Source organism: Lissotriton helveticus, chromosome 1_2 (genome assembly GCF_964261635.1).
Source record: "Lissotriton helveticus chromosome 1_2, aLisHel1.1, whole genome shotgun sequence".
Lineage (NCBI taxonomy): Eukaryota > Metazoa > Chordata > Amphibia > Caudata > Salamandridae > Lissotriton > Lissotriton helveticus.
In genome coordinates this window covers 339,100,654-339,123,337 of record NC_136058.1, presented here as the reverse complement: position 1 = coordinate 339,123,337, position 22,684 = coordinate 339,100,654, and the positions used below count along the sequence as shown (strand labels likewise).

Genomic DNA, 22,684 nt, shown 5'->3' with positions numbered 1-22,684 from the left:
GGCAATCTTAATACATTTAGGATAGAAATCTGTGGCAGCCATCTTGGTCATTGGTAAGGGTTCTTCCTCTAAACCAGAGACTCTCTACAGTAGCTTCAAGAAAAACTGAATATGTTGCCTTTACTCTACTGATTTTTCCATTCTCTTTCCTTTCAAAAATGAACCCAAAATGCATGTTCTTGAAGCTGGGTGCGTGGTAATGACTCCCATAACTTTCTGTCATTTTTCTCACGGTTAAAGGCTTCCATCCATTTGCCACCAATGCTTCCTAAGGTCTTTGTATCAAAGTTCCTTTCCTTTCTGTAAAATTCATCATTGCGGCGCCCCTGCTTTTCACCAAGCCAAGACGGAACATCCACTTTGGTGTGAAATCCTCCTTTGAGGTGATAAGACGTAACTCACAGTGTGCTCTCAGAAGTGGTAGCTTTGAGAGGGAGCCGCGATTAATATTGATGATTTTCATCTGTCTGCTCCTGGTCCCCACCCCCCACAACCTTTCTTGAGCGAGAGGTAATTTCAGTGCTATGAGCTTCTGCTACCCCTCCTTCGATAGCTCAGTTGGTAGAGCGGAGGACTGTAGCATTAATTCGGGCATCCTTAGGTCGCTGGTTCAAATCCGGCTCGAAGGATTTTGTGGTTTCATTTCCATGTCTTTTGCTGTTAATCAACAATACCTTCCGTTGATTATGAAAAAGTCCCCGAGCTTCGATAAATACTGGAAAAGAAGCGTACTCTATCTGCTTTCAAAGGGAATTGATGACATAGTCATCGCTAGGGGAGGCGTGAAGAACAGTAAAGGAAACCTGCTGATCAAAACTGCTACCAAAGCATTGCATTAGTACATGTATGCCCTTGGCAGACTTCCAATTGCATTGCACCACGGTAGCTGCTTGGCAGCCAATCACACTGTGACTTGCCTTCAATTTGAGTGTCCACCGATGGGCAAGAGGGCATAGCCAATGGAATCATCCCCCGAAAGGCTGAGCAAGCTGGAAAGTAGACCAACAGTTTACACATTTGGGGAAATCCTGAGAAGTTTTGCATTCCAAACTGAGCAAATAAAAGCCCTGCCGGAGAATCGAACCCTGATTGCACTAAGTATATGCTCCATGAAGACAGCCCTCACGTAAGGCGTGGGCAATTTCATGCCTGACACTTTACATTCTAGTCTCAAATCGAGACTTTGCAGTCCGTGGGCTCCAGAGTCTCCTTGCATCCAGCAAAACTTTAGAGGGCAGTGGAGGGGATGTAGCTCAGTGGTAGAGCGCATGCTTCGCATGTATGAGGCCCCGGGTTCAATCCCCGGCATCTCCAGGAGTCGCTGTTCTGTATCTCGGCTTTTTCCAGAAGGCTAGCCTGCCACCTTGTGGAAAGTTGAGGTTTCTCAGGCAGTTGGGGGGTCAGAACCCCACTTAAATAGGTTGCATTGAAAAATATTGTTTGAAATAGGCATAGTTTCCACTGTTCAAGAAAATCTGAGAATTTTGCTTGCCAAAAGGAGGAAATAATTGCCCTCTCTGAGGATCGAACTCAGGACCTTCAGATTATGAGACTGACGCGCTGCCTACTGCGCTAATAAGGCTGCACACAAGCATCTCTAAACAAGACTATAGACCAGGAAGATAATCCAGGTGCGAGGCTTAAGGATTTTCCTGACTGAGACTTTATGCTGCAGTGTCAAGTGGGTTGACTTGGCAGACACTTACATTCAGGGTTTCCATGCATACAGTAAAACTTGGCATATAAGGGGATGTAGCTCAGTGGTAGAGCGCATGCTTTGCATGTATGAGGCCCCGGGTTCAATCCCCGGCATCTCCAGACTTTTGCCATGCTTATCTTGGATTTTGGCAGAAAACTAGGCTGGCTGTCAGTATTAACCCCTTCAGTGCTAATGACAAGGGTAACTCGTCATGGAGTTTCCATTGATTTCAATGGAAAGTCAATGGGAAGAGGGGGATGTACCTTAGCAGCCAAGTGGTTAAGGAAGAGATATGTCATGCAACTGGGATACGAACCCCACTTAAACTGTGAGACGTGTGCCTTGGAAAACCCCATGAAATGGGGCTATCTCATTTTTGATGCTTATAGAACCAAAGAATCTTACTTGTTTAAGCCATCAAAGTGATGATTAATCTTGGCAATCTTAATACATTTAGGATAGAAATCTGTGGCAGCCATCTTGGTCATTGGTAAGGGTTCTTCCTCTAAACCAGAGACTCTCTACAGTAGCTTCAAGAAAAACTGAATATGTTGCCTTTACTCTACTGATTTTTCCATTCTCTTTCCTTTCAAAAATGAACCCAAAATGCATGTTCTTGAAGCTGGGTGCGTGGTAATGACTCCCATAACTTTCTGTCATTTTTCTCACGGTTAAAGGCTTCCATCCATTTGCCACCAATGCTTCCTAAGGTCTTTGTATCAAAGTTCCTTTCCTTTCTGTAAAATTCATCATTGCGGCGCCCCTGCTTTTCACCAAGCCAAGACGGAACATCCACTTTGGTGTGAAATCCTCCTTTGAGGTGATAAGACGTAACTCACAGTGTGCTCTCAGAAGTGGTAGCTTTGAGAGGGAGCCGCGATTAATATTGATGATTTTCATCTGTCTGCTCCTGGTCCCCACCCCCCACAACCTTTCTTGAGCGAGAGGTAATTTCAGTGCTATGAGCTTCTGCTACCCCTCCTTCGATAGCTCAGTTGGTAGAGCGCAGGACTGTAGCATTAATTCGGGCATCCTTAGGTCGCTGGTTCAAATCCGGCTCGAAGGATTTTGTGGTTTCATTTCCATGTCTTTTGCTGTTAATCAACAATACCTTCCGTTGATTATGAAAAAGTCCCCGAGCTTCGATAAATACTGGAAAAGAAGCGTACTCTATCTGCTTTCAAAGGGAATTGATGACATAGTCATCGCTAGGGGAGGCGTGAAGAACAGTAAAGGAAACCTGCTGATCAAAACTGCTACCAAAGCATTGCATTAGTACATGTATGCCCTTGGCAGACTTCCAATTGCATTGCACCACGGTAGCTGCTTGGCAGCCAATCACACTGTGACTTGCCTTCAATTTGAGTGTCCACCGATGGGCAAGAGGGCATAGCCAATGGAATCATCCCCCGAAAGGCTGAGCAAGCTGGAAAGTAGACCAACAGTTTACACATTTGGGGAAATCCTGAGAAGTTTTGCATTCCAAACTGAGCAAATAAAAGCCCTGCCGGAGAATCGAACCCTGATTGCACTAAGTATATGCTCCATGAAGACAGCCCTCACGTAAGGCGTGGGCAATTTCATGCCTGACACTTTACATTCTAGTCTCAAATCGAGACTTTGCAGTCCGTGGGCTCCAGAGTCTCCTTGCATCCAGCAAAACTTTAGAGGGCAGTGGAGGGGATGTAGCTCAGTGGTAGAGCGCATGCTTCGCATGTATGAGGCCCCGGGTTCAATCCCCGGCATCTCCAGGAGTCGCTGTTCTGTATCTCGGCTTTTTCCAGAAGGCTAGCCTGCCACCTTGTGGAAAGTTGAGGTTTCTCAGGCAGTTGGGGGGTCAGAACCCCACTTAAATAGGTTGCATTGAAAAATATTGTTTGAAATAGGCATAGTTTCCACTGTTCAAGAAAATCTGAGAATTTTGCTTGCCAAAAGGAGGAAATAATTGCCCTCTCTGAGGATCGAACTCAGGACCTTCAGATTATGAGACTGACGCGCTGCCTACTGCGCTAATAAGGCTGCACACAAGCATCTCTAAACAAGACTATAGACCAGGAAGATAATCCAGGTGCGAGGCTTAAGGATTTTCCTGACTGAGACTTTATGCTGCAGTGTCAAGTGGGTTGACTTGGCAGACACTTACATTCAGGGTTTCCATGCATACAGTAAAACTTGGCATATAAGGGGATGTAGCTCAGTGGTAGAGCGCATGCTTTGCATGTATGAGGCCCCGGGTTCAATCCCCGGCATCTCCAGACTTTTGCCATGCTTATCTTGGATTTTGGCAGAAAACTAGGCTGGCTGTCAGTATTAACCCCTTCAGTGCTAATGACAAGGGTAACTCGTCATGGAGTTTCCATTGATTTCAATGGAAAGTCAATGGGAAGAGGGGGATGTACCTTAGCAGCCAAGTGGTTAAGGAAGAGATATGTCATGCAACTGGGATACGAACCCCACTTAAACTGTGAGACGTGTGCCTTGGAAAACCCCATGAAATGGGGCTATCTCATTTTTGATGCTTATAGAACCAAAGAATCTTACTTGTTTAAGCCATCAAAGTGATGATTAATCTTGGCAATCTTAATACATTTAGGATAGAAATCGGTGGCAGCCATCTTGGTCATTGGTAAGGGTTCTTCCTCTAAACCAGAGACTCTCTACAGTAGCTTCAAGAAAAACTGAATATGTTGCCTTTACTCTACTGATTTTTCCATTCTCTTTCCTTTCAAAAATGAACCCAAAATGCATGTTCTTGAAGCTGGGTGCGTGGTAATGACTCCCATAACTTTCTGTCATTTTTCTCACGGTTAAAGGCTTCCATCCATTTGCCACCAATGCTTCCTAAGGTCTTTGTATCAAAGTTCCTTTCCTTTCTGTAAAATTCATCATTGCGGCGCCCCTGCTTTTCACCAAGCCAAGACGGAACATCCACTTTGGTGTGAAATCCTCCTTTGAGGTGATAAGACGTAACTCACAGTGTGCTCTCAGAAGTGGTAGCTTTGAGAGGGAGCCGCGATTAATATTGATGATTTTCATCTGTCTGCTCCTGGTCCCCACCCCCCACAACCTTTCTTGAGCGAGAGGTAATTTCAGTGCTATGAGCTTCTGCTACCCCTCCTTCGATAGCTCAGTTGGTAGAGCGCAGGACTGTAGCATTAATTCGGGCATCCTTAGGTCGCTGGTTCAAATCCGGCTCGAAGGATTTTGTGGTTTCATTTCCATGTCTTTTGCTGTTAATCAACAATACCTTCCGTTGATTATGAAAAAGTCCCCGAGCTTCGATAAATACTGGAAAAGAAGCGTACTCTATCTGCTTTCAAAGGGAATTGATGACATAGTCATCGCTAGGGGAGGCGTGAAGAACAGTAATGGAAACCTGCTGATCAAAACTGCTACCAAAGCATTGCATTAGTACATGTATGCCCTTGGCAGACTTCCAATTGCATTGCACCACGGTAGCTGCTTGGCAGCCAATCACACTGTGACTTGCCTTCAATTTGAGTGTCCACCGATGGGCAAGAGGGCATAGCCAATGGAATCATCCCCCGAAAGGCTGAGCAAGCTGGAAAGTAGACCAACAGTTTACACATTTGGGGAAATCCTGAGAAGTTTTGCATTCCAAACTGAGCAAATAAAAGCCCTGCCGGAGAATCGAACCCTGATTGCACTAAGTATATGCTCCATGAAGACAGCCCTCACGTAAGGCGTGGGCAATTTCATGCCTGACACTTTACATTCTAGTCTCAAATCGAGACTTTGCAGTCCGTGGGCTCCAGAGTCTCCTTGCATCCAGCAAAACTTTAGAGGGCAGTGGAGGGGATGTAGCTCAGTGGTAGAGCGCATGCTTCGCATGTATGAGGCCCCGGGTTCAATCCCCGGCATCTCCAGGAGTCGCTGTTCTGTATCTCGGCTTTTTACTGAAGGCTAGCCTGCCACCTTGTGGAAAGTTGAGGTTTCTCAGGCAGTTGGGGGGTCAGAACCCCACTTAAATAGGTTGCATTGAAAAATATTGTTTGAAATAGGCATAGTTTCCACTTTTCAAGAAAATCTGAGAATTTTGCTTGCCAAAAGGAGGAAATAAATGCCCTCTCTGAGGATCGAACTCAGGACCTTCAGATTATGAGACTGACGCGCTGCCTACTGCGCTAAGAAGGCTGCACACAAGCATCTCTAAACAAGACTATAGACCAGGAAGATAATCCAGGTGCGAGGCTTAAGGATTTTCCTGACTGAGACTTTATGCTGCAGTGTCAAGTGGGTTGACTTGGCAGACACTTACATTCAGGGTTTCCATGCATACAGTAAAACTTGGCATACAAGGGGATGTAGCTCAGTGGTAGAGCGCATGCTTTGCATGTATGAGGCCCCGGGTTCAATCCCCGGCATCTCCAGACTTTTGCCATGCTTATCTTGGATTTTGGCAGAAAACTAGGCTGGCTGTCAGTATTAAGGAAGAGATATGTCATGCAACTGGGATACGAACCCCACTTAAACTGTGAGACGTGTGCCTTGGAAAACCCCATGAAATGGGGCTATCTCATTTTTGATGCTTATAGAACCAAAGAATCTTACTTGTTTAAGCCATCAAAGTGATGATTAATCTTGGCAATCTTAATACATTTAGGATAGAAATCGGTGGCAGCCATCTTGGTCATTGGTAAGGGTTCTTCCTCTAAACCAGAGACTCTCTACAGTAGCTTCAAGAAAAACTGAATATGTTGCCTTTACTCTACTGATTTTTCCATTCTCTTTCCTTTCAAAAATGAACCCAAAATGCATGTTCTTGAAGCTGGGTGCGTGGTAATGACTCCCATAACTTTCTGTCATTTTTCTCACGGTTAAAGGCTTCCATCCATTTGCCACCAATGCTTCCTAAGGTCTTTGTATCAAAGTTCCTTTCCTTTCTGTAAAATTCATCATTGCGGCGCCCCTGCTTTTCACCAAGCCAAGACGGAACATCCACTTTGGTGTGAAATCCTCCTTTGAGGTGATAAGACGTAACTCACAGTGTGCTCTCAGAAGTGGTAGCTTTGAGAGGGAGCCGCGATTAATATTGATGATTTTCATCTGTCTGCTCCTGGTCCCCACCCCCCACAACCTTTCTTGAGCGAGAGGTAATTTCAGTGCTATGAGCTTCTGCTACCCCTCCTTCGATAGCTCAGTTGGTAGAGCGCAGGACTGTAGCATTAATTCGGGCATCCTTAGGTCGCTGGTTCAAATCCGGCTCGAAGGATTTTGTGGTTTCATTTCCATGTCTTTTGCTGTTAATCAACAATACCTTCCGTTGATTATGAAAAAGTCCCCGAGCTTCGATAAATACTGGAAAAGAAGCGTACTCTATCTGCTTTCAAAGGGAATTGATGACATAGTCATCGCTAGGGGAGGCGTGAAGAACAGTAATGGAAACCTGCTGATCAAAACTGCTACCAAAGCATTGCATTAGTACATGTATGCCCTTGGCAGACTTCCAATTGCATTGCACCACGGTAGCTGCTTGGCAGCCAATCACACTGTGACTTGCCTTCAATTTGAGTGTCCACCGATGGGCAAGAGGGCATAGCCAATGGAATCATCCCCCGAAAGGCTGAGCAAGCTGGAAAGTAGACCAACAGTTTACACATTTGGGGAAATCCTGAGAAGTTTTGCATTCCAAACTGAGCAAATAAAAGCCCTGCCGGAGAATCGAACCCTGATTGCACTAAGTATATGCTCCATGAAGACAGCCCTCACGTAAGGCGTGGGCAATTTCATGCCTGACACTTTACATTCTAGTCTCAAATCGAGACTTTGCAGTCCGTGGGCTCCAGAGTCTCCTTGCATCCAGCAAAACTTTAGAGGGCAGTGGAGGGGATGTAGCTCAGTGGTAGAGCGCATGCTTCGCATGTATGAGGCCCCGGGTTCAATCCCCGGCATCTCCAGGAGTCGCTGTTCTGTATCTCGGCTTTTTACTGAAGGCTAGCCTGCCACCTTGTGGAAAGTTGAGGTTTCTCAGGCAGTTGGGGGGTCAGAACCCCACTTAAATAGGTTGCATTGAAAAATATTGTTTGAAATAGGCATAGTTTCCACTTTTCAAGAAAATCTGAGAATTTTGCTTGCCAAAAGGAGGAAATAAATGCCCTCTCTGAGGAACGAACTCAGGACCTTCAGATTATGAGACTGACGCGCTGCCTACTGCGCTAAGAAGGCTGCACACAAGCATCTCTAAACAAGACTATAGACCAGGAAGATAATCCAGGTGCGAGGCTTAAGGATTTTCCTGACTGAGACTTTATGCTGCAGTGTCAAGTGGGTTGACTTGGCAGACACTTACATTCAGGGTTTCCATGCATACAGTAAAACTTGGCATACAAGGGGATGTAGCTCAGTGGTAGAGCGCATGCTTTGCATGTATGAGGCCCCGGGTTCAATCCCCGGCATCTCCAGACTTTTGCCATGCTTATCTTGGATTTTGGCAGAAAACTAGGCTGGCTGTCAGTATTAAGGAAGAGATATGTCATGCAACTGGGATACGAACCCCACTTAAACTGTGAGACGTGTGCCTTGGAAAACCCCATGAAATGGGGCTATCTCATTTTTGATGCTTATAGAACCAAAGAATCTTACTTGTTTAAGCCATCAAAGTGATGATTAATCTTGGCAATCTTAATACATTTAGGATAGAAATCTGTGGCAGCCATCTTGGTCATTGGTAAGGGTTCTTCCTCTAAACCAGAGACTCTCTACAGTAGCTTCAAGAAAAACTGAATATGTTGCCTTTACTCTACTGATTTTTCCATTCTCTTTCCTTTCAAAAATGAACCCAAAATGCATGTTCTTGAAGCTGGGTGCGTGGTAATGACTCCCATAACTTTCTGTCATTTTTCTCACGGTTAAAGGCTTCCATCCATTTGCCACCAATGCTTCCTAAGGTCTTTGTATCAAAGTTCCTTTCCTTTCTGTAAAATTCATCATTGCGGCGCCCCTGCTTTTCACCAAGCCAAGACGGAACATCCACTTTGGTGTGAAATCCTCCTTTGAGGTGATAAGACGTAACTCACAGTGTGCTCTCAGAAGTGGTAGCTTTGAGAGGGAGCCGCGATTAATATTGATGATTTTCATCTGTCTGCTCCTGGTCCCCACCCCCCACAACCTTTCTTGAGCGAGAGGTAATTTCAGTGCTATGAGCTTCTGCTACCCCTCCTTCGATAGCTCAGTTGGTAGAGCGGAGGACTGTAGCATTAATTCGGGCATCCTTAGGTCGCTGGTTCAAATCCGGCTCGAAGGATTTTGTGGTTTCATTTCCATGTCTTTTGCTGTTAATCAACAATACCTTCCGTTGATTATGAAAAAGTCCCCGAGCTTCGATAAATACTGGAAAAGAAGCGTACTCTATCTGCTTTCAAAGGGAATTGATGACATAGTCATCGCTAGGGGAGGCGTGAAGAACAGTAAAGGAAACCTGCTGATCAAAACTGCTACCAAAGCATTGCATTAGTACATGTATGCCCTTGGCAGACTTCCAATTGCATTGCACCACGGTAGCTGCTTGGCAGCCAATCACACTGTGACTTGCCTTCAATTTGAGTGTCCACCGATGGGCAAGAGGGCATAGCCAATGGAATCATCCCCCGAAAGGCTGAGCAAGCTGGAAAGTAGACCAACAGTTTACACATTTGGGGAAATCCTGAGAAGTTTTGCATTCCAAACTGAGCAAATAAAAGCCCTGCCGGAGAATCGAACCCTGATTGCACTAAGTATATGCTCCATGAAGACAGCCCTCACGTAAGGCGTGGGCAATTTCATGCCTGACACTTTACATTCTAGTCTCAAATCGAGACTTTGCAGTCCGTGGGCTCCAGAGTCTCCTTGCATCCAGCAAAACTTTAGAGGGCAGTGGAGGGGATGTAGCTCAGTGGTAGAGCGCATGCTTCGCATGTATGAGGCCCCGGGTTCAATCCCCGGCATCTCCAGGAGTCGCTGTTCTGTATCTCGGCTTTTTCCAGAAGGCTAGCCTGCCACCTTGTGGAAAGTTGAGGTTTCTCAGGCAGTTGGGGGGTCAGAACCCCACTTAAATAGGTTGCATTGAAAAATATTGTTTGAAATAGGCATAGTTTCCACTTTTCAAGAAAATCTGAGAATTTTGCTTGCCAAAAGGAGGAAATAAATGCCCTCTCTGAGGAACGAACTCAGGACCTTCAGATTATGAGACTGACGCGCTGCCTACTGCGCTAAGAAGGCTGCACACAAGCATCTCTAAACAAGACTATAGACCAGGAAGATAATCCAGGTGCGAGGCTTAAGGATTTTCCTGACTGAGACTTTATGCTGCAGTGTCAAGTGGGTTGACTTGGCAGACACTTACATTCAGGGTTTCCATGCATACAGTAAAACTTGGCATACAAGGGGATGTAGCTCAGTGGTAGAGCGCATGCTTTGCATGTATGAGGCCCCGGGTTCAATCCCCGGCATCTCCAGACTTTTGCCATGCTTATCTTGGATTTTGGCAGAAAACTAGGCTGGCTGTCAGTATTAAGGAAGAGATATGTCATGCAACTGGGATACGAACCCCACTTAAACTGTGAGACGTGTGCCTTGGAAAACCCCATGAAATGGGGCTATCTCATTTTTGATGCTTATAGAACCAAAGAATCTTACTTGTTTAAGCCATCAAAGTGATGATTAATCTTGGCAATCTTAATACATTTAGGATAGAAATCGGTGGCAGCCATCTTGGTCATTGGTAAGGGTTCTTCCTCTAAACCAGAGACTCTCTACAGTAGCTTCAAGAAAAACTGAATATGTTGCCTTTACTCTACTGATTTTTCCATTCTCTTTCCTTTCAAAAATGAACCCAAAATGCATGTTCTTGAAGCTGGGTGCGTGGTAATGACTCCCATAACTTTCTGTCATTTTTCTCACGGTTAAAGGCTTCCATCCATTTGCCACCAATGCTTCCTAAGGTCTTTGTATCAAAGTTCCTTTCCTTTCTGTAAAATTCATCATTGCGGCGCCCCTGCTTTTCACCAAGCCAAGACGGAACATCCACTTTGGTGTGAAATCCTCCTTTGAGGTGATAAGACGTAACTCACAGTGTGCTCTCAGAAGTGGTAGCTTTGAGAGGGAGCCGCGATTAATATTGATGATTTTCATCTGTCTGCTCCTGGTCCCCACCCCCCACAACCTTTCTTGAGCGAGAGGTAATTTCAGTGCTATGAGCTTCTGCTACCCCTCCTTCGATAGCTCAGTTGGTAGAGCGCAGGACTGTAGCATTAATTCGGGCATCCTTAGGTCGCTGGTTCAAATCCGGCTCGAAGGATTTTGTGGTTTCATTTCCATGTCTTTTGCTGTTAATCAACAATACCTTCCGTTGATTATGAAAAAGTCCCCGAGCTTCGATAAATACTGGAAAAGAAGCGTACTCTATCTGCTTTCAAAGGGAATTGATGACATAGTCATCGCTAGGGGAGGCGTGAAGAACAGTAAAGGAAACCTGCTGATCAAAACTGCTACCAAAGCATTGCATTAGTACATGTATGCCCTTGGCAGACTTCCAATTGCATTGCACCACGGTAGCTGCTTGGCAGCCAATCACACTGTGACTTGCCTTCAATTTGAGTGTCCACCGATGGGCAAGAGGGCATAGCCAATGGAATCATCCCCCGAAAGGCTGAGCAAGCTGGAAAGTAGTCCAACAGTTTACACATTTGGGGAAATCCTGAGAAGTTTTGCATTCCAAACTGAGCAAATAAAAGCCCTGCCGGAGAATCGAACCCTGATTGCACTAAGTATATGCTCCATGAAGACAGCCCTCACGTAAGGCGTGGGCAATTTCATGCCTGACACTTTACATTCTAGTCTCAAATCGAGACTTTGCAGTCCGTGGGCTCCAGAGTCTCCTTGCATCCAGCAAAACTTTAGAGGGCAGTGGAGGGGATGTAGCTCAGTGGTAGAGCGCATGCTTCGCATGTATGAGGCCCCGGGTTCAATCCCCGGCATCTCCAGGAGTCGCTGTTCTGTATCTCGGCTTTTTCCAGAAGGCTAGCCTGCCACCTTGTGGAAAGTTGAGGTTTCTCAGGCAGTTGGGGGGTCAGAACCCCACTTAAATAGGTTGCATTGAAAAATATTGTTTGAAATAGGCATAGTTTCCACTGTTCAAGAAAATCTGAGAATTTTGCTTGCCAAAAGGAGGAAATAATTGCCCTCTCTGAGGATCGAACTCAGGACCTTCAGATTATGAGACTGACGCGCTGCCTACTGCGCTAAGAAGGCTGCACACAAGCATCTCTAAACAAGACTATAGACCAGGAAGATAATCCAGGTGCGAGGCTTAAGGATTTTCCTGACTGAGACTTTATGCTGCAGTGTCAAGTGGGTTGACTTGGCAGACACTTACATTCAGGGTTTCCATGCATACAGTAAAACTTGGCATATAAGGGGATGTAGCTCAGTGGTAGAGCGCATGCTTTGCATGTATGAGGCCCCGGGTTCAATCCCCGGCATCTCCAGACTTTTGCCATGCTTATCTTGGATTTTGGCAGAAAACTAGGCTGGCTGTCAGTATTAACCCCTTCAGTGCTAATGACAAGGGTAACTCGTCATGGAGTTTCCATTGATTTCAATGGAAAGTCAATGGGAAGAGGGGGATGTACCTTAGCAGCCAAGTGGTTAAGGAAGAGATATGTCATGCAACTGGGATACGAACCCCACTTAAACTGTGAGACGTGTGCCTTGGAAAACCCCATGAAATGGGGCTATCTCATTTTTGATGCTTATAGAACCAAAGAATCTTACTTGTTTAAGCCATCAAAGTGATGATTAATCTTGGCAATCTTAATACATTTAGGATAGAAATCGGTGGCAGCCATCTTGGTCATTGGTAAGGGTTCTTCCTCTAAACCAGAGACTCTCTACAGTAGCTTCAAGAAAAACTGAATATGTTGCCTTTACTCTACTGATTTTTCCATTCTCTTTCCTTTCAAAAATGAACCCAAAATGCATGTTCTTGAAGCTGGGTGCGTGGTAATGACTCCCATAACTTTCTGTCATTTTTCTCACGGTTAAAGGCTTCCATCCATTTGCCACCAATGCTTCCTAAGGTCTTTGTATCAAAGTTCCTTTCCTTTCTGTAAAATTCATCATTGCGGCGCCCCTGCTTTTCACCAAGCCAAGACGGAACATCCACTTTGGTGTGAAATCCTCCTTTGAGGTGATAAGACGTAACTCACAGTGTGCTCTCAGAAGTGGTAGCTTTGAGAGGGAGCCGCGATTAATATTGATGATTTTCATCTGTCTGCTCCTGGTCCCCACCCCCCACAACCTTTCTTGAGCGAGAGGTAATTTCAGTGCTATGAGCTTCTGCTACCCCTCCTTCGATAGCTCAGTTGGTAGAGCGCAGGACTGTAGCATTAATTCGGGCATCCTTAGGTCGCTGGTTCAAATCCGGCTCGAAGGATTTTGTGGTTTCATTTCCATGTCTTTTGCTGTTAATCAACAATACCTTCCGTTGATTATGAAAAAGTCCCCGAGCTTCGATAAATACTGGAAAAGAAGCGTACTCTATCTGCTTTCAAAGGGAATTGATGACATAGTCATCGCTAGGGGAGGCGTGAAGAACAGTAATGGAAACCTGCTGATCAAAACTGCTACCAAAGCATTGCATTAGTACATGTATGCCCTTGGCAGACTTCCAATTGCATTGCACCACGGTAGCTGCTTGGCAGCCAATCACACTGTGACTTGCCTTCAATTTGAGTGTCCACCGATGGGCAAGAGGGCATAGCCAATGGAATCATCCCCCGAAAGGCTGAGCAAGCTGGAAAGTAGACCAACAGTTTACACATTTGGGGAAATCCTGAGAAGTTTTGCATTCCAAACTGAGCAAATAAAAGCCCTGCCGGAGAATCGAACCCTGATTGCACTAAGTATATGCTCCATGAAGACAGCCCTCACGTAAGGCGTGGGCAATTTCATGCCTGACACTTTACATTCTAGTCTCAAATCGAGACTTTGCAGTCCGTGGGCTCCAGAGTCTCCTTGCATCCAGCAAAACTTTAGAGGGCAGTGGAGGGGATGTAGCTCAGTGGTAGAGCGCATGCTTCGCATGTATGAGGCCCCGGGTTCAATCCCCGGCATCTCCAGGAGTCGCTGTTCTGTATCTCGGCTTTTTACTGAAGGCTAGCCTGCCACCTTGTGGAAAGTTGAGGTTTCTCAGGCAGTTGGGGGGTCAGAACCCCACTTAAATAGGTTGCATTGAAAAATATTGTTTGAAATAGGCATAGTTTCCACTTTTCAAGAAAATCTGAGAATTTTGCTTGCCAAAAGGAGGAAATAAATGCCCTCTCTGAGGAACGAACTCAGGACCTTCAGATTATGAGACTGACGCGCTGCCTACTGCGCTAAGAAGGCTGCACACAAGCATCTCTAAACAAGACTATAGACCAGGAAGATAATCCAGGTGCGAGGCTTAAGGATTTTCCTGACTGAGACTTTATGCTGCAGTGTCAAGTGGGTTGACTTGGCAGACACTTACATTCAGGGTTTCCATGCATACAGTAAAACTTGGCATACAAGGGGATGTAGCTCAGTGGTAGAGCGCATGCTTTGCATGTATGAGGCCCCGGGTTCAATCCCCGGCATCTCCAGACTTTTGCCATGCTTATCTTGGATTTTGGCAGAAAACTAGGCTGGCTGTCAGTATTAAGGAAGAGATATGTCATGCAACTGGGATACGAACCCCACTTAAACTGTGAGACGTGTGCCTTGGAAAACCCCATGAAATGGGGCTATCTCATTTTTGATGCTTATAGAACCAAAGAATCTTACTTGTTTAAGCCATCAAAGTGATGATTAATCTTGGCAATCTTAATACATTTAGGATAGAAATCTGTGGCAGCCATCTTGGTCATTGGTAAGGGTTCTTCCTCTAAACCAGAGACTCTCTACAGTAGCTTCAAGAAAAACTGAATATGTTGCCTTTACTCTACTGATTTTTCCATTCTCTTTCCTTTCAAAAATGAACCCAAAATGCATGTTCTTGAAGCTGGGTGCGTGGTAATGACTCCCATAACTTTCTGTCATTTTTCTCACGGTTAAAGGCTTCCATCCATTTGCCACCAATGCTTCCTAAGGTCTTTGTATCAAAGTTCCTTTCCTTTCTGTAAAATTCATCATTGCGGCGCCCCTGCTTTTCACCAAGCCAAGACGGAACATCCACTTTGGTGTGAAATCCTCCTTTGAGGTGATAAGACGTAACTCACAGTGTGCTCTCAGAAGTGGTAGCTTTGAGAGGGAGCCGCGATTAATATTGATGATTTTCATCTGTCTGCTCCTGGTCCCCACCCCCCACAACCTTTCTTGAGCGAGAGGTAATTTCAGTGCTATGAGCTTCTGCTACCCCTCCTTCGATAGCTCAGTTGGTAGAGCGGAGGACTGTAGCATTAATTCGGGCATCCTTAGGTCGCTGGTTCAAATCCGGCTCGAAGGATTTTGTGGTTTCATTTCCATGTCTTTTGCTGTTAATCAACAATACCTTCCGTTGATTATGAAAAAGTCCCCGAGCTTCGATAAATACTGGAAAAGAAGCGTACTCTATCTGCTTTCAAAGGGAATTGATGACATAGTCATCGCTAGGGGAGGCGTGAAGAACAGTAAAGGAAACCTGCTGATCAAAACTGCTACCAAAGCATTGCATTAGTACATGTATGCCCTTGGCAGACTTCCAATTGCATTGCACCACGGTAGCTGCTTGGCAGCCAATCACACTGTGACTTGCCTTCAATTTGAGTGTCCACCGATGGGCAAGAGGGCATAGCCAATGGAATCATCCCCCGAAAGGCTGAGCAAGCTGGAAAGTAGACCAACAGTTTACACATTTGGGGAAATCCTGAGAAGTTTTGCATTCCAAACTGAGCAAATAAAAGCCCTGCCGGAGAATCGAACCCTGATTGCACTAAGTATATGCTCCATGAAGACAGCCCTCACGTAAGGCGTGGGCAATTTCATGCCTGACACTTTACATTCTAGTCTCAAATCGAGACTTTGCAGTCCGTGGGCTCCAGAGTCTCCTTGCATCCAGCAAAACTTTAGAGGGCAGTGGAGGGGATGTAGCTCAGTGGTAGAGCGCATGCTTCGCATGTATGAGGCCCCGGGTTCAATCCCCGGCATCTCCAGGAGTCGCTGTTCTGTATCTCGGCTTTTTCCAGAAGGCTAGCCTGCCACCTTGTGGAAAGTTGAGGTTTCTCAGGCAGTTGGGGGGTCAGAACCCCACTTAAATAGGTTGCATTGAAAAATATTGTTTGAAATAGGCATAGTTTCCACTGTTCAAGAAAATCTGAGAATTTTGCTTGCCAAAAGGAGGAAATAATTGCCCTCTCTGAGGATCGAACTCAGGACCTTCAGATTATGAGACTGACGCGCTGCCTACTGCGCTAAGAAGGCTGCACACAAGCATCTCTAAACAAGACTATAGACCAGGAAGATAATCCAGGTGCGAGGCTTAATGATTTTCCTGACTGAGACTTTATGCTGCAGTGTCAAGTGGGTTGACTTGGCAGACACTTACATTCAGGGTTTCCATGCATACAGTAAAACTTGGCATATAAGGGGATGTAGCTCAGTGGTAGAGCGCATGCTTTGCATGTATGAGGCCCCGGGTTCAATCCCCGGCATCTCCAGACTTTTGCCATGCTTATCTTGGATTTTGGCAGAAAACTAGGCTGGCTGTCAGTATTAACCCCTTCAGTGCTAATGACAAGGGTAACTCGTCATGGAGTTTCCATTGATTTCAATGGAAAGTCAATGGGAAGAGGGGGATGTACCTTAGCAGCCAAGTGGTTAAGGAAGAGATATGTCATGCAACTGGGATACGAACCCCACTTAAACTGTGAGACGTGTGCCTTGGAAAACCCCATGAAATGGGGCTATCTCATTTTTGATGCTTATAGAACCAAAGAATCTTACTTGTTTAAGCCATCAAAGTGATGATTAATCTTGGCAATCTTAATACATTTAGGATAGAAATCGGTGGCAGCCATCTTGGTCATTGGTAAGGGTTCTTCCTCTAAACCAGAGACTCTCTACAGTAGCTTCAAGAAAAACTGAATATGTTGCCTTTACTCTACTGATTTTTCCATTCTCTTTCCTTTCAAAAATGAACCCAAAATGCATGTTCTTGAAGCTGGGTGCGTGGTAATGACTCCCATAACTTTCTGTCATTTTTCTCACGGTTAAAGGCTTCCATCCATTTGCCACCAATGCTTCCTAAGGTCTTTGTATCAAAGTTCCTTTCCTTTCTGTAAAATTCATCATTGCGGCGCCCCTGCTTTTCACCAAGCCAAGACGGAACATCCACTTTGGTGTGAAATCCTCCTTTGAGGTGATAAGACGTAACTCACAGTGTGCTCTCAGAAGTGGTAGCTTTGAGAGGGAGCCGCGATTAATATTGATGATTTTCATCTGTCTGCTCCTGGTCCCCACCCCCCACAACCTTTCTTGAGCGAGAGGTAATTTCAGTGCTATGAGCTTCTGCTACCCCTCCTTCGATAGCTCAGTTGGTAGAGCGCAGGACTGTAGCATTAATTCGGGCATCCTTAGGTCGCTGGTTCAAATCCGGCTCGAAGGATTTTGTGGTTTCATTTCCATGTCTTTTGCTGTTAATCAACAATACCTTCCGTTGATTATGAAAAAGTCCCCGAGCTTCGATAAATACTGGAAAAGAAGCGTACTCTATCTGCTTTCAAAGGGAATTGATGACATAGTCATCGCTAGGGGAGGCGTGAAGAACAGTAATGGAAACCTGCTGATCAAAACTGCTACCAAAGCATTGCATTAGTACATGTATGCCCTTGGCAGACTTCCAATTGCATTGCACCACGGTAGCTGCTTGGCAGCCAATCACACTGTGACTTGCCTTCAATTTGAGTGTCCACCGATGGGCAAGAGGGCATAGCCAATGGAATCATCCCCCGAAAGGCTGAGCAAGCTGGAAAGTAGACCAACAGTTTACACATTTGGGGAAATCCTGAGAAGTTTTGCATTCCAAACTGAGCAAATAAAAGCCCTGCCGGAGAATCGAACCCTGATTGCACTAAGTATATGCTCCATGAAGACAGCCCTCACGTAAGGCGTGGGCAATTTCATGCCTGACACTTTACATTCTAGTCTCAAATCGAGACTTTGCAGTCCGTGGGCTCCAGAGTCTCCTTGCATCCAGCAAAACTTTAGAGGGCAGTGGAGGGGATGTAGCTCAGTGGTAGAGCGCATGCTTCGCATGTATGAGGCCCCGGGTTCAATCCCCGGCATCTCCAGGAGTCGCTGTTCTGTATCTCGGCTTTTTACTGAAGGCTAGCCTGCCACCTTGTGGAAAGTTGAGGTTTCTCAGGCAGTTGGGGGGTCAGAACCCCACTTAAATAGGTTGCATTGAAAAATATTGTTTGAAATAGGCATAGTTTCCACTTTTCAAGAAAATCTGAGAATTTTGCTTGCCAAAAGGAGGAAATAAATGCCCTCTCTGAGGAACGAACTCAGGACCTTCAGATTATGAGACTGACGCGCTGCCTACTGCGCTAAGAAGGCTGCACACAAGCATCTCTAAACAAGACTATAGACCAGGAAGATAATCCAGGTGCGAGGCTTAAGGATTTTCCTGACTGAGACTTTATGCTGCAGTGTCAAGTGGGTTGACTTGGCAGACACTTACATTCAGGGTTTCCATGCATACAGTAAAACTTGGCATACAAGGGGATGTAGCTCAGTGGTAGAGCGCATGCTTTGCATGTATGAGGCCCCGGGTTCAATCCCCGGCATCTCCAGACTTTTGCCATGCTTATCTTGGATTTTGGCAGAAAACTAGGCTGGCTGTCAGTATTAAGGAAGAGATATGTCATGCAACTGGGATACGAACCCCACTTAAACTGTGAGACGTGTGCCTTGGAAAACCCCATGAAATGGGGCTATCTCATTTTTGATGCTTATAGAACCAAAGAATCTTACTTGTTTAAGCCATCAAAGTGATGATTAATCTTGGCAATCTTAATACATTTAGGATAGAAATCTGTGGCAGCCATCTTGGTCATTGGTAAGGGTTCTTCCTCTAAACCAGAGACTCTCTACAGTAGCTTCAAGAAAAACTGAATATGTTGCCTTTACTCTACTGATTTTTCCATTCTCTTTCCTTTCAAAAATGAACCCAAAATGCATGTTCTTGAAGCTGGGTGCGTGGTAATGACTCCCATAACTTTCTGTCATTTTTCTCACGGTTAAAGGCTTCCATCCATTTGCCACCAATGCTTCCTAAGGTCTTTGTATCAAAGTTCCTTTCCTTTCTGTAAAATTCATCATTGCGGCGCCCCTGCTTTTCACCAAGCCAAGACGGAACATCCACTTTGGTGTGAAATCCTCCTTTGAGGTGATAAGACGTAACTCACAGTGTGCTCTCAGAAGTGGTAGCTTTGAGAGGGAGCCGCGATTAATATTGATGATTTTCATCTGTCTGCTCCTGGTCCCCACCCCCCACAACCTTTCTTGAGCGAGAGGTAATTTCAGTGCTATGAGCTTCTGCTACCCCTCCTTCGATAGCTCAGTTGGTAGAGCGGAGGACTGTAGCATTAATTCGGGCATCCTTAGGTCGCTGGTTCAAATCCGGCTCGAAGGATTTTGTGGTTTCATTTCCATGTCTTTTGCTGTTAATCAACAATACCTTCCGTTGATTATGAAAAAGTCCCCGAGCTTCGATAAATACTGGAAAAGAAGCGTACTCTATCTGCTTTCAAAGGGAATTGATGACATAGTCATCGCTAGGGGAGGCGTGAAGAACAGTAAAGGAAACCTGCTGATCAAAACTGCTACCAAAGCATTGCATTAGTACATGTATGCCCTTGGCAGACTTCCAATTGCATTGCACCACGGTAGCTGCTTGGCAGCCAATCACACTGTGACTTGCCTTCAATTTGAGTGTCCACCGATGGGCAAGAGGGCATAGCCAATGGAATCATCCCCCGAAAGGCTGAGCAAGCTGGAAAGTAGACCAACAGTTTACACATTTGGGGAAATCCTGAGAAGTTTTGCATTCCAAACTGAGCAAATAAAAGCCCTGCCGGAGAATCGAACCCTGATTGCACTAAGTATATGCTCCATGAAGACAGCCCTCACGTAAGGCGTGGGCAATTTCATGCCTGACACTTTACATTCTAGTCTCAAATCGAGACTTTGCAGTCCGTGGGCTCCAGAGTCTCCTTGCATCCAGCAAAAGTTTAGAGGGCAGTGGAGGGGATGTAGCTCAGTGGTAGAGCGCATGCTTCGCATGTATGAGGCCCCGGGTTCAATCCCCGGCATCTCCAGGAGTCGCTGTTCTGTATCTCGGCTTTTTCCAGAAGGCTAGCCTGCCACCTTGTGGAAAGTTGAGGTTTCTCAGGCAGTTGGGGGGTCAGAACCCCACTTAAATAGGTTGCATTGAAAAATATTGTTTGAAATAGGCATAGTTTCCACTTTTCAAGAAAATCTGAGAATTTTGCTTGCCAAAAGGAGGAAATAAATGCCCTCTCTGAGGATCGAACTCAGGACCTTCAGATTATGAGACTGACGCGCTGCCTACTGCGCTAAGAAGGCTGCACACAAGCATCTCTAAACAAGACTATAGACCAGGAAGATAATCCAGGTGCGAGGCTTAAGGATTTTCCTGACTGAGACTTTATGCTGCAGTGTCAAGTGGGTTGACTTGGCAGACACTTACATTCAGGGTTTCCATGCATACAGTAAAACTTGGCATACAAGGGGATGTAGCTCAGTGGTAGAGCGCATACTTTGCATGTATGAGGCCCCGGGTTCAATCCCCGGCATCTCCAGACTTTTGCCATGCTTATCTTGGATTTTGGCAGAAAACTAGGCTGGCTGTCAGTATTAAGGAAGAGATATGTCATGCAACTGGGATACGAACCCCACTTAAACTGTGAGACGTGTGCCTTGGAAAACCCCATGAAATGGGGCTATCTCATTTTTGATGCTTATAGAACCAAAGAATCTTACTTGTTTAAGCCATCAAAGTGATGATTAATCTTGGCAATCTTAATACATTTAGGATAGAAATCGGTGGCAGCCATCTTGGTCATTGGTAAGGGTTCTTCCTCTAAACCAGAGACTCTCTACAGTAGCTTCAAGAAAAACTGAATATGTTGCCTTTACTCTACTGATTTTTCCATTCTCTTTCCTTTCAAAAATGAACCCAAAATGCATGTTCTTGAAGCTGGGTGCGTGGTAATGACTCCCATAACTTTCTGTCATTTTTCTCACGGTTAAAGGCTTCCATCCATTTGCCACCAATGCTTCCTAAGGTCTTTGTATCAAAGTTCCTTTCCTTTCTTTAAAATTCATCATTGCGGCGCCCCTGCTTTTCACCAAGCCAAGACGGAACATCCACTTTGGTGTGAAATCCTCCTTTGAGGTGATAAGACGTAACTCACAGTGTGCTCTCAGAAGTGGTAGCTTTGAGAGGGAGCCGCGATTAATATTGATGATTTTCATCTGTCTGCTCCTGGTCCCCACCCCCCACAACCTTTCTTGAGCGAGAGGTAATTTCAGTGCTATGAGCTTCTGCTACCCCTCCTTCGATAGCTCAGTTGGTAGAGCGCAGGACTGTAGCATTAATTCGGGCATCCTTAGGTCGCTGGTTCAAATCCGGCTCGAAGGATTTTGTGGTTTCATTTCCATGTCTTTTGCTGTTAATCAACAATACCTTCCGTTGATTATGAAAAAGTCCCCGAGCTTCGATAAATACTGGAAAAGAAGCGTACTCTATCTGCTTTCAAAGGGAATTGATGACATAGTCATCGCTAGGGGAGGCGTGAAGAACAGTAAAGGAAACCTGCTGATCAAAACTGCTACCAAAGCATTGCATTAGTACATGTATGCCCTTGGCAGACTTCCAATTGCATTGCACCACGGTAGCTGCTTGGCAGCCAATCACACTGTGACTTGCCTTCAATTTGAGTGTCCACCGATGGGCAAGAGGGCATAGCCAATGGAATCATCCCCCGAAAGGCTGAGCAAGCTGGAAAGTAGACCAACAGTTTACACATTTGGGGAAATCCTGAGAAGTTTTGCATTCCAAACTGAGCAAATAAAAGCCCTGCCGGAGAATCGAACCCTGATTGCACTAAGTATATGCTCCATGAAGACAGCCCTCACGTAAGGCGTGGGCAATTTCATGCCTGACACTTTACATTCTAGTCTCAAATCGAGACTTTGCAGTCCGTGGGCTCCAGAGTCTCCTTGCATCCAGCAAAACTTTAGAGGGCAGTGGAGGGGATGTAGCTCAGTGGTAGAGCGCATGCTTCGCATGTATGAGGCCCCGGGTTCAATCCCCGGCATCTCCAGGAGTCGCTGTTCTGTATCTCGGCTTTTTCCAGAAGGCTAGCCTGCCACCTTGTGGAAAGTTGAGGTTTCTCAGGCAGTTGGGGGGTCAGAACCCCACTTAAATAGGTTGCATTGAAAAATATTGTTTGAAATAGGCATAGTTTCCACTTTTCAAGAAAATCTGAGAATTTTGCTTGCCAAAAGGAGGAAATAAATGCCCTCTCTGAGGAACGAACTCAGGACCTTCAGATTATGAGACTGACGCGCTGCCTACTGCGCTAAGAAGGCTGCACACAAGCATCTCTAAACAAGACTATAGATCAGGAAGATAATCCAGTTGCGAGGCTTAAGGATTTTCCTGACTGAGACTTTATGCTGCAGTGTCAAGTGGGTTGACTTGGCAGACACTTACATTCAGGGTTTCCATGCATACAGTAAAACTTGGCATACAAGGGGATGTAGCTCAGTGGTAGAGCGCATGCTTTGCATGTATGAGGCCCCGGGTTCAATCCCCGGCATCTCCAGACTTTTGCCATGCTTATCTTGTATTTTGGCAGAAAACTAGGCTGGCTGTCAGTATTAAGGAAGAGATATGTCATGCAACTGGGATACGAACCCCACTTAAACTGTGAGACGTGTGCCTTGGAAAACCCCATGAAA

General features: G+C 45.5%; 44 non-coding genes across 44 annotated transcripts; 33 read left to right on the top strand and 11 right to left on the bottom strand.

Moving 5' to 3' along the window:
• The first annotated feature begins 543 nt into the window (after positions 1-543).
• Positions 544-629, top strand: TRNAY-GUA (transfer RNA tyrosine (anticodon GUA)). The gene is given in 2 exon segments: positions 544-580; positions 594-629. It is a non-coding gene; the product is annotated as a tRNA-Tyr (tRNA).
• Positions 630-1,242: 613 nt separating this feature from the next.
• Positions 1,243-1,314, top strand: TRNAA-CGC (transfer RNA alanine (anticodon CGC)). The gene has a single exon. It is a non-coding gene; the product is annotated as a tRNA-Ala (tRNA).
• Positions 1,315-1,509: 195 nt separating this feature from the next.
• Positions 1,510-1,582, bottom strand: TRNAM-CAU (transfer RNA methionine (anticodon CAU)). The gene has a single exon. It is a non-coding gene; the product is annotated as a tRNA-Met (tRNA).
• Positions 1,583-1,746: 164 nt separating this feature from the next.
• TRNAA-UGC (transfer RNA alanine (anticodon UGC)) lies at positions 1,747-1,818 on the top strand. Its single transcript has one exon. It is a non-coding gene; the product is annotated as a tRNA-Ala (tRNA).
• An 861-nt stretch (positions 1,819-2,679) lies between these two features.
• On the top strand, positions 2,680-2,765 carry TRNAY-GUA (transfer RNA tyrosine (anticodon GUA)). Its single transcript is given in 2 exon segments — positions 2,680-2,716; positions 2,730-2,765. It is a non-coding gene; the product is annotated as a tRNA-Tyr (tRNA).
• Positions 2,766-3,378: 613 nt separating this feature from the next.
• Positions 3,379-3,450, top strand: TRNAA-CGC (transfer RNA alanine (anticodon CGC)). Its single transcript has one exon. It is a non-coding gene; the product is annotated as a tRNA-Ala (tRNA).
• A 195-nt stretch (positions 3,451-3,645) lies between these two features.
• TRNAM-CAU (transfer RNA methionine (anticodon CAU)) lies at positions 3,646-3,718 on the bottom strand. Its single transcript has one exon. It is a non-coding gene; the product is annotated as a tRNA-Met (tRNA).
• Positions 3,719-3,882: 164 nt separating this feature from the next.
• Positions 3,883-3,954, top strand: TRNAA-UGC (transfer RNA alanine (anticodon UGC)). Its single transcript has one exon. It is a non-coding gene; the product is annotated as a tRNA-Ala (tRNA).
• An 861-nt stretch (positions 3,955-4,815) lies between these two features.
• On the top strand, positions 4,816-4,901 carry TRNAY-GUA (transfer RNA tyrosine (anticodon GUA)). The gene is given in 2 exon segments: positions 4,816-4,852; positions 4,866-4,901. It is a non-coding gene; the product is annotated as a tRNA-Tyr (tRNA).
• A 613-nt stretch (positions 4,902-5,514) lies between these two features.
• On the top strand, positions 5,515-5,586 carry TRNAA-CGC (transfer RNA alanine (anticodon CGC)). Its single transcript has one exon. It is a non-coding gene; the product is annotated as a tRNA-Ala (tRNA).
• Positions 5,587-5,781: 195 nt separating this feature from the next.
• On the bottom strand, positions 5,782-5,854 carry TRNAM-CAU (transfer RNA methionine (anticodon CAU)). The gene has a single exon. It is a non-coding gene; the product is annotated as a tRNA-Met (tRNA).
• Positions 5,855-6,018: 164 nt separating this feature from the next.
• TRNAA-UGC (transfer RNA alanine (anticodon UGC)) lies at positions 6,019-6,090 on the top strand. Its single transcript has one exon. It is a non-coding gene; the product is annotated as a tRNA-Ala (tRNA).
• Positions 6,091-6,846: 756 nt separating this feature from the next.
• TRNAY-GUA (transfer RNA tyrosine (anticodon GUA)) lies at positions 6,847-6,932 on the top strand. The gene is given in 2 exon segments: positions 6,847-6,883; positions 6,897-6,932. It is a non-coding gene; the product is annotated as a tRNA-Tyr (tRNA).
• A 613-nt stretch (positions 6,933-7,545) lies between these two features.
• TRNAA-CGC (transfer RNA alanine (anticodon CGC)) lies at positions 7,546-7,617 on the top strand. The gene has a single exon. It is a non-coding gene; the product is annotated as a tRNA-Ala (tRNA).
• Positions 7,618-7,812: 195 nt separating this feature from the next.
• Positions 7,813-7,885, bottom strand: TRNAM-CAU (transfer RNA methionine (anticodon CAU)). The gene has a single exon. It is a non-coding gene; the product is annotated as a tRNA-Met (tRNA).
• A 164-nt stretch (positions 7,886-8,049) lies between these two features.
• On the top strand, positions 8,050-8,121 carry TRNAA-UGC (transfer RNA alanine (anticodon UGC)). The gene has a single exon. It is a non-coding gene; the product is annotated as a tRNA-Ala (tRNA).
• A 756-nt stretch (positions 8,122-8,877) lies between these two features.
• On the top strand, positions 8,878-8,963 carry TRNAY-GUA (transfer RNA tyrosine (anticodon GUA)). The gene is given in 2 exon segments: positions 8,878-8,914; positions 8,928-8,963. It is a non-coding gene; the product is annotated as a tRNA-Tyr (tRNA).
• Positions 8,964-9,576: 613 nt separating this feature from the next.
• On the top strand, positions 9,577-9,648 carry TRNAA-CGC (transfer RNA alanine (anticodon CGC)). The gene has a single exon. It is a non-coding gene; the product is annotated as a tRNA-Ala (tRNA).
• Positions 9,649-9,843: 195 nt separating this feature from the next.
• Positions 9,844-9,916, bottom strand: TRNAM-CAU (transfer RNA methionine (anticodon CAU)). The gene has a single exon. It is a non-coding gene; the product is annotated as a tRNA-Met (tRNA).
• Positions 9,917-10,080: 164 nt separating this feature from the next.
• On the top strand, positions 10,081-10,152 carry TRNAA-UGC (transfer RNA alanine (anticodon UGC)). The gene has a single exon. It is a non-coding gene; the product is annotated as a tRNA-Ala (tRNA).
• A 756-nt stretch (positions 10,153-10,908) lies between these two features.
• TRNAY-GUA (transfer RNA tyrosine (anticodon GUA)) lies at positions 10,909-10,994 on the top strand. The gene is given in 2 exon segments: positions 10,909-10,945; positions 10,959-10,994. It is a non-coding gene; the product is annotated as a tRNA-Tyr (tRNA).
• A 613-nt stretch (positions 10,995-11,607) lies between these two features.
• TRNAA-CGC (transfer RNA alanine (anticodon CGC)) lies at positions 11,608-11,679 on the top strand. The gene has a single exon. It is a non-coding gene; the product is annotated as a tRNA-Ala (tRNA).
• Positions 11,680-11,874: 195 nt separating this feature from the next.
• On the bottom strand, positions 11,875-11,947 carry TRNAM-CAU (transfer RNA methionine (anticodon CAU)). Its single transcript has one exon. It is a non-coding gene; the product is annotated as a tRNA-Met (tRNA).
• Positions 11,948-12,111: 164 nt separating this feature from the next.
• TRNAA-UGC (transfer RNA alanine (anticodon UGC)) lies at positions 12,112-12,183 on the top strand. Its single transcript has one exon. It is a non-coding gene; the product is annotated as a tRNA-Ala (tRNA).
• Positions 12,184-13,044: 861 nt separating this feature from the next.
• TRNAY-GUA (transfer RNA tyrosine (anticodon GUA)) lies at positions 13,045-13,130 on the top strand. The gene is given in 2 exon segments: positions 13,045-13,081; positions 13,095-13,130. It is a non-coding gene; the product is annotated as a tRNA-Tyr (tRNA).
• A 613-nt stretch (positions 13,131-13,743) lies between these two features.
• On the top strand, positions 13,744-13,815 carry TRNAA-CGC (transfer RNA alanine (anticodon CGC)). Its single transcript has one exon. It is a non-coding gene; the product is annotated as a tRNA-Ala (tRNA).
• Positions 13,816-14,010: 195 nt separating this feature from the next.
• Positions 14,011-14,083, bottom strand: TRNAM-CAU (transfer RNA methionine (anticodon CAU)). Its single transcript has one exon. It is a non-coding gene; the product is annotated as a tRNA-Met (tRNA).
• A 164-nt stretch (positions 14,084-14,247) lies between these two features.
• TRNAA-UGC (transfer RNA alanine (anticodon UGC)) lies at positions 14,248-14,319 on the top strand. Its single transcript has one exon. It is a non-coding gene; the product is annotated as a tRNA-Ala (tRNA).
• Positions 14,320-15,075: 756 nt separating this feature from the next.
• Positions 15,076-15,161, top strand: TRNAY-GUA (transfer RNA tyrosine (anticodon GUA)). Its single transcript is given in 2 exon segments — positions 15,076-15,112; positions 15,126-15,161. It is a non-coding gene; the product is annotated as a tRNA-Tyr (tRNA).
• Positions 15,162-15,774: 613 nt separating this feature from the next.
• On the top strand, positions 15,775-15,846 carry TRNAA-CGC (transfer RNA alanine (anticodon CGC)). The gene has a single exon. It is a non-coding gene; the product is annotated as a tRNA-Ala (tRNA).
• A 195-nt stretch (positions 15,847-16,041) lies between these two features.
• Positions 16,042-16,114, bottom strand: TRNAM-CAU (transfer RNA methionine (anticodon CAU)). Its single transcript has one exon. It is a non-coding gene; the product is annotated as a tRNA-Met (tRNA).
• A 164-nt stretch (positions 16,115-16,278) lies between these two features.
• Positions 16,279-16,350, top strand: TRNAA-UGC (transfer RNA alanine (anticodon UGC)). The gene has a single exon. It is a non-coding gene; the product is annotated as a tRNA-Ala (tRNA).
• An 861-nt stretch (positions 16,351-17,211) lies between these two features.
• Positions 17,212-17,297, top strand: TRNAY-GUA (transfer RNA tyrosine (anticodon GUA)). Its single transcript is given in 2 exon segments — positions 17,212-17,248; positions 17,262-17,297. It is a non-coding gene; the product is annotated as a tRNA-Tyr (tRNA).
• Positions 17,298-17,910: 613 nt separating this feature from the next.
• Positions 17,911-17,982, top strand: TRNAA-CGC (transfer RNA alanine (anticodon CGC)). Its single transcript has one exon. It is a non-coding gene; the product is annotated as a tRNA-Ala (tRNA).
• A 195-nt stretch (positions 17,983-18,177) lies between these two features.
• On the bottom strand, positions 18,178-18,250 carry TRNAM-CAU (transfer RNA methionine (anticodon CAU)). Its single transcript has one exon. It is a non-coding gene; the product is annotated as a tRNA-Met (tRNA).
• Positions 18,251-18,414: 164 nt separating this feature from the next.
• TRNAA-UGC (transfer RNA alanine (anticodon UGC)) lies at positions 18,415-18,486 on the top strand. Its single transcript has one exon. It is a non-coding gene; the product is annotated as a tRNA-Ala (tRNA).
• A 756-nt stretch (positions 18,487-19,242) lies between these two features.
• Positions 19,243-19,328, top strand: TRNAY-GUA (transfer RNA tyrosine (anticodon GUA)). The gene is given in 2 exon segments: positions 19,243-19,279; positions 19,293-19,328. It is a non-coding gene; the product is annotated as a tRNA-Tyr (tRNA).
• A 613-nt stretch (positions 19,329-19,941) lies between these two features.
• TRNAA-CGC (transfer RNA alanine (anticodon CGC)) lies at positions 19,942-20,013 on the top strand. Its single transcript has one exon. It is a non-coding gene; the product is annotated as a tRNA-Ala (tRNA).
• A 195-nt stretch (positions 20,014-20,208) lies between these two features.
• TRNAM-CAU (transfer RNA methionine (anticodon CAU)) lies at positions 20,209-20,281 on the bottom strand. The gene has a single exon. It is a non-coding gene; the product is annotated as a tRNA-Met (tRNA).
• Positions 20,282-20,445: 164 nt separating this feature from the next.
• On the top strand, positions 20,446-20,517 carry TRNAA-UGC (transfer RNA alanine (anticodon UGC)). Its single transcript has one exon. It is a non-coding gene; the product is annotated as a tRNA-Ala (tRNA).
• A 756-nt stretch (positions 20,518-21,273) lies between these two features.
• Positions 21,274-21,359, top strand: TRNAY-GUA (transfer RNA tyrosine (anticodon GUA)). Its single transcript is given in 2 exon segments — positions 21,274-21,310; positions 21,324-21,359. It is a non-coding gene; the product is annotated as a tRNA-Tyr (tRNA).
• A 613-nt stretch (positions 21,360-21,972) lies between these two features.
• On the top strand, positions 21,973-22,044 carry TRNAA-CGC (transfer RNA alanine (anticodon CGC)). Its single transcript has one exon. It is a non-coding gene; the product is annotated as a tRNA-Ala (tRNA).
• Positions 22,045-22,239: 195 nt separating this feature from the next.
• Positions 22,240-22,312, bottom strand: TRNAM-CAU (transfer RNA methionine (anticodon CAU)). Its single transcript has one exon. It is a non-coding gene; the product is annotated as a tRNA-Met (tRNA).
• Positions 22,313-22,476: 164 nt separating this feature from the next.
• TRNAA-UGC (transfer RNA alanine (anticodon UGC)) lies at positions 22,477-22,548 on the top strand. Its single transcript has one exon. It is a non-coding gene; the product is annotated as a tRNA-Ala (tRNA).
• Positions 22,549-22,684: the final 136 nt, after the last annotated feature.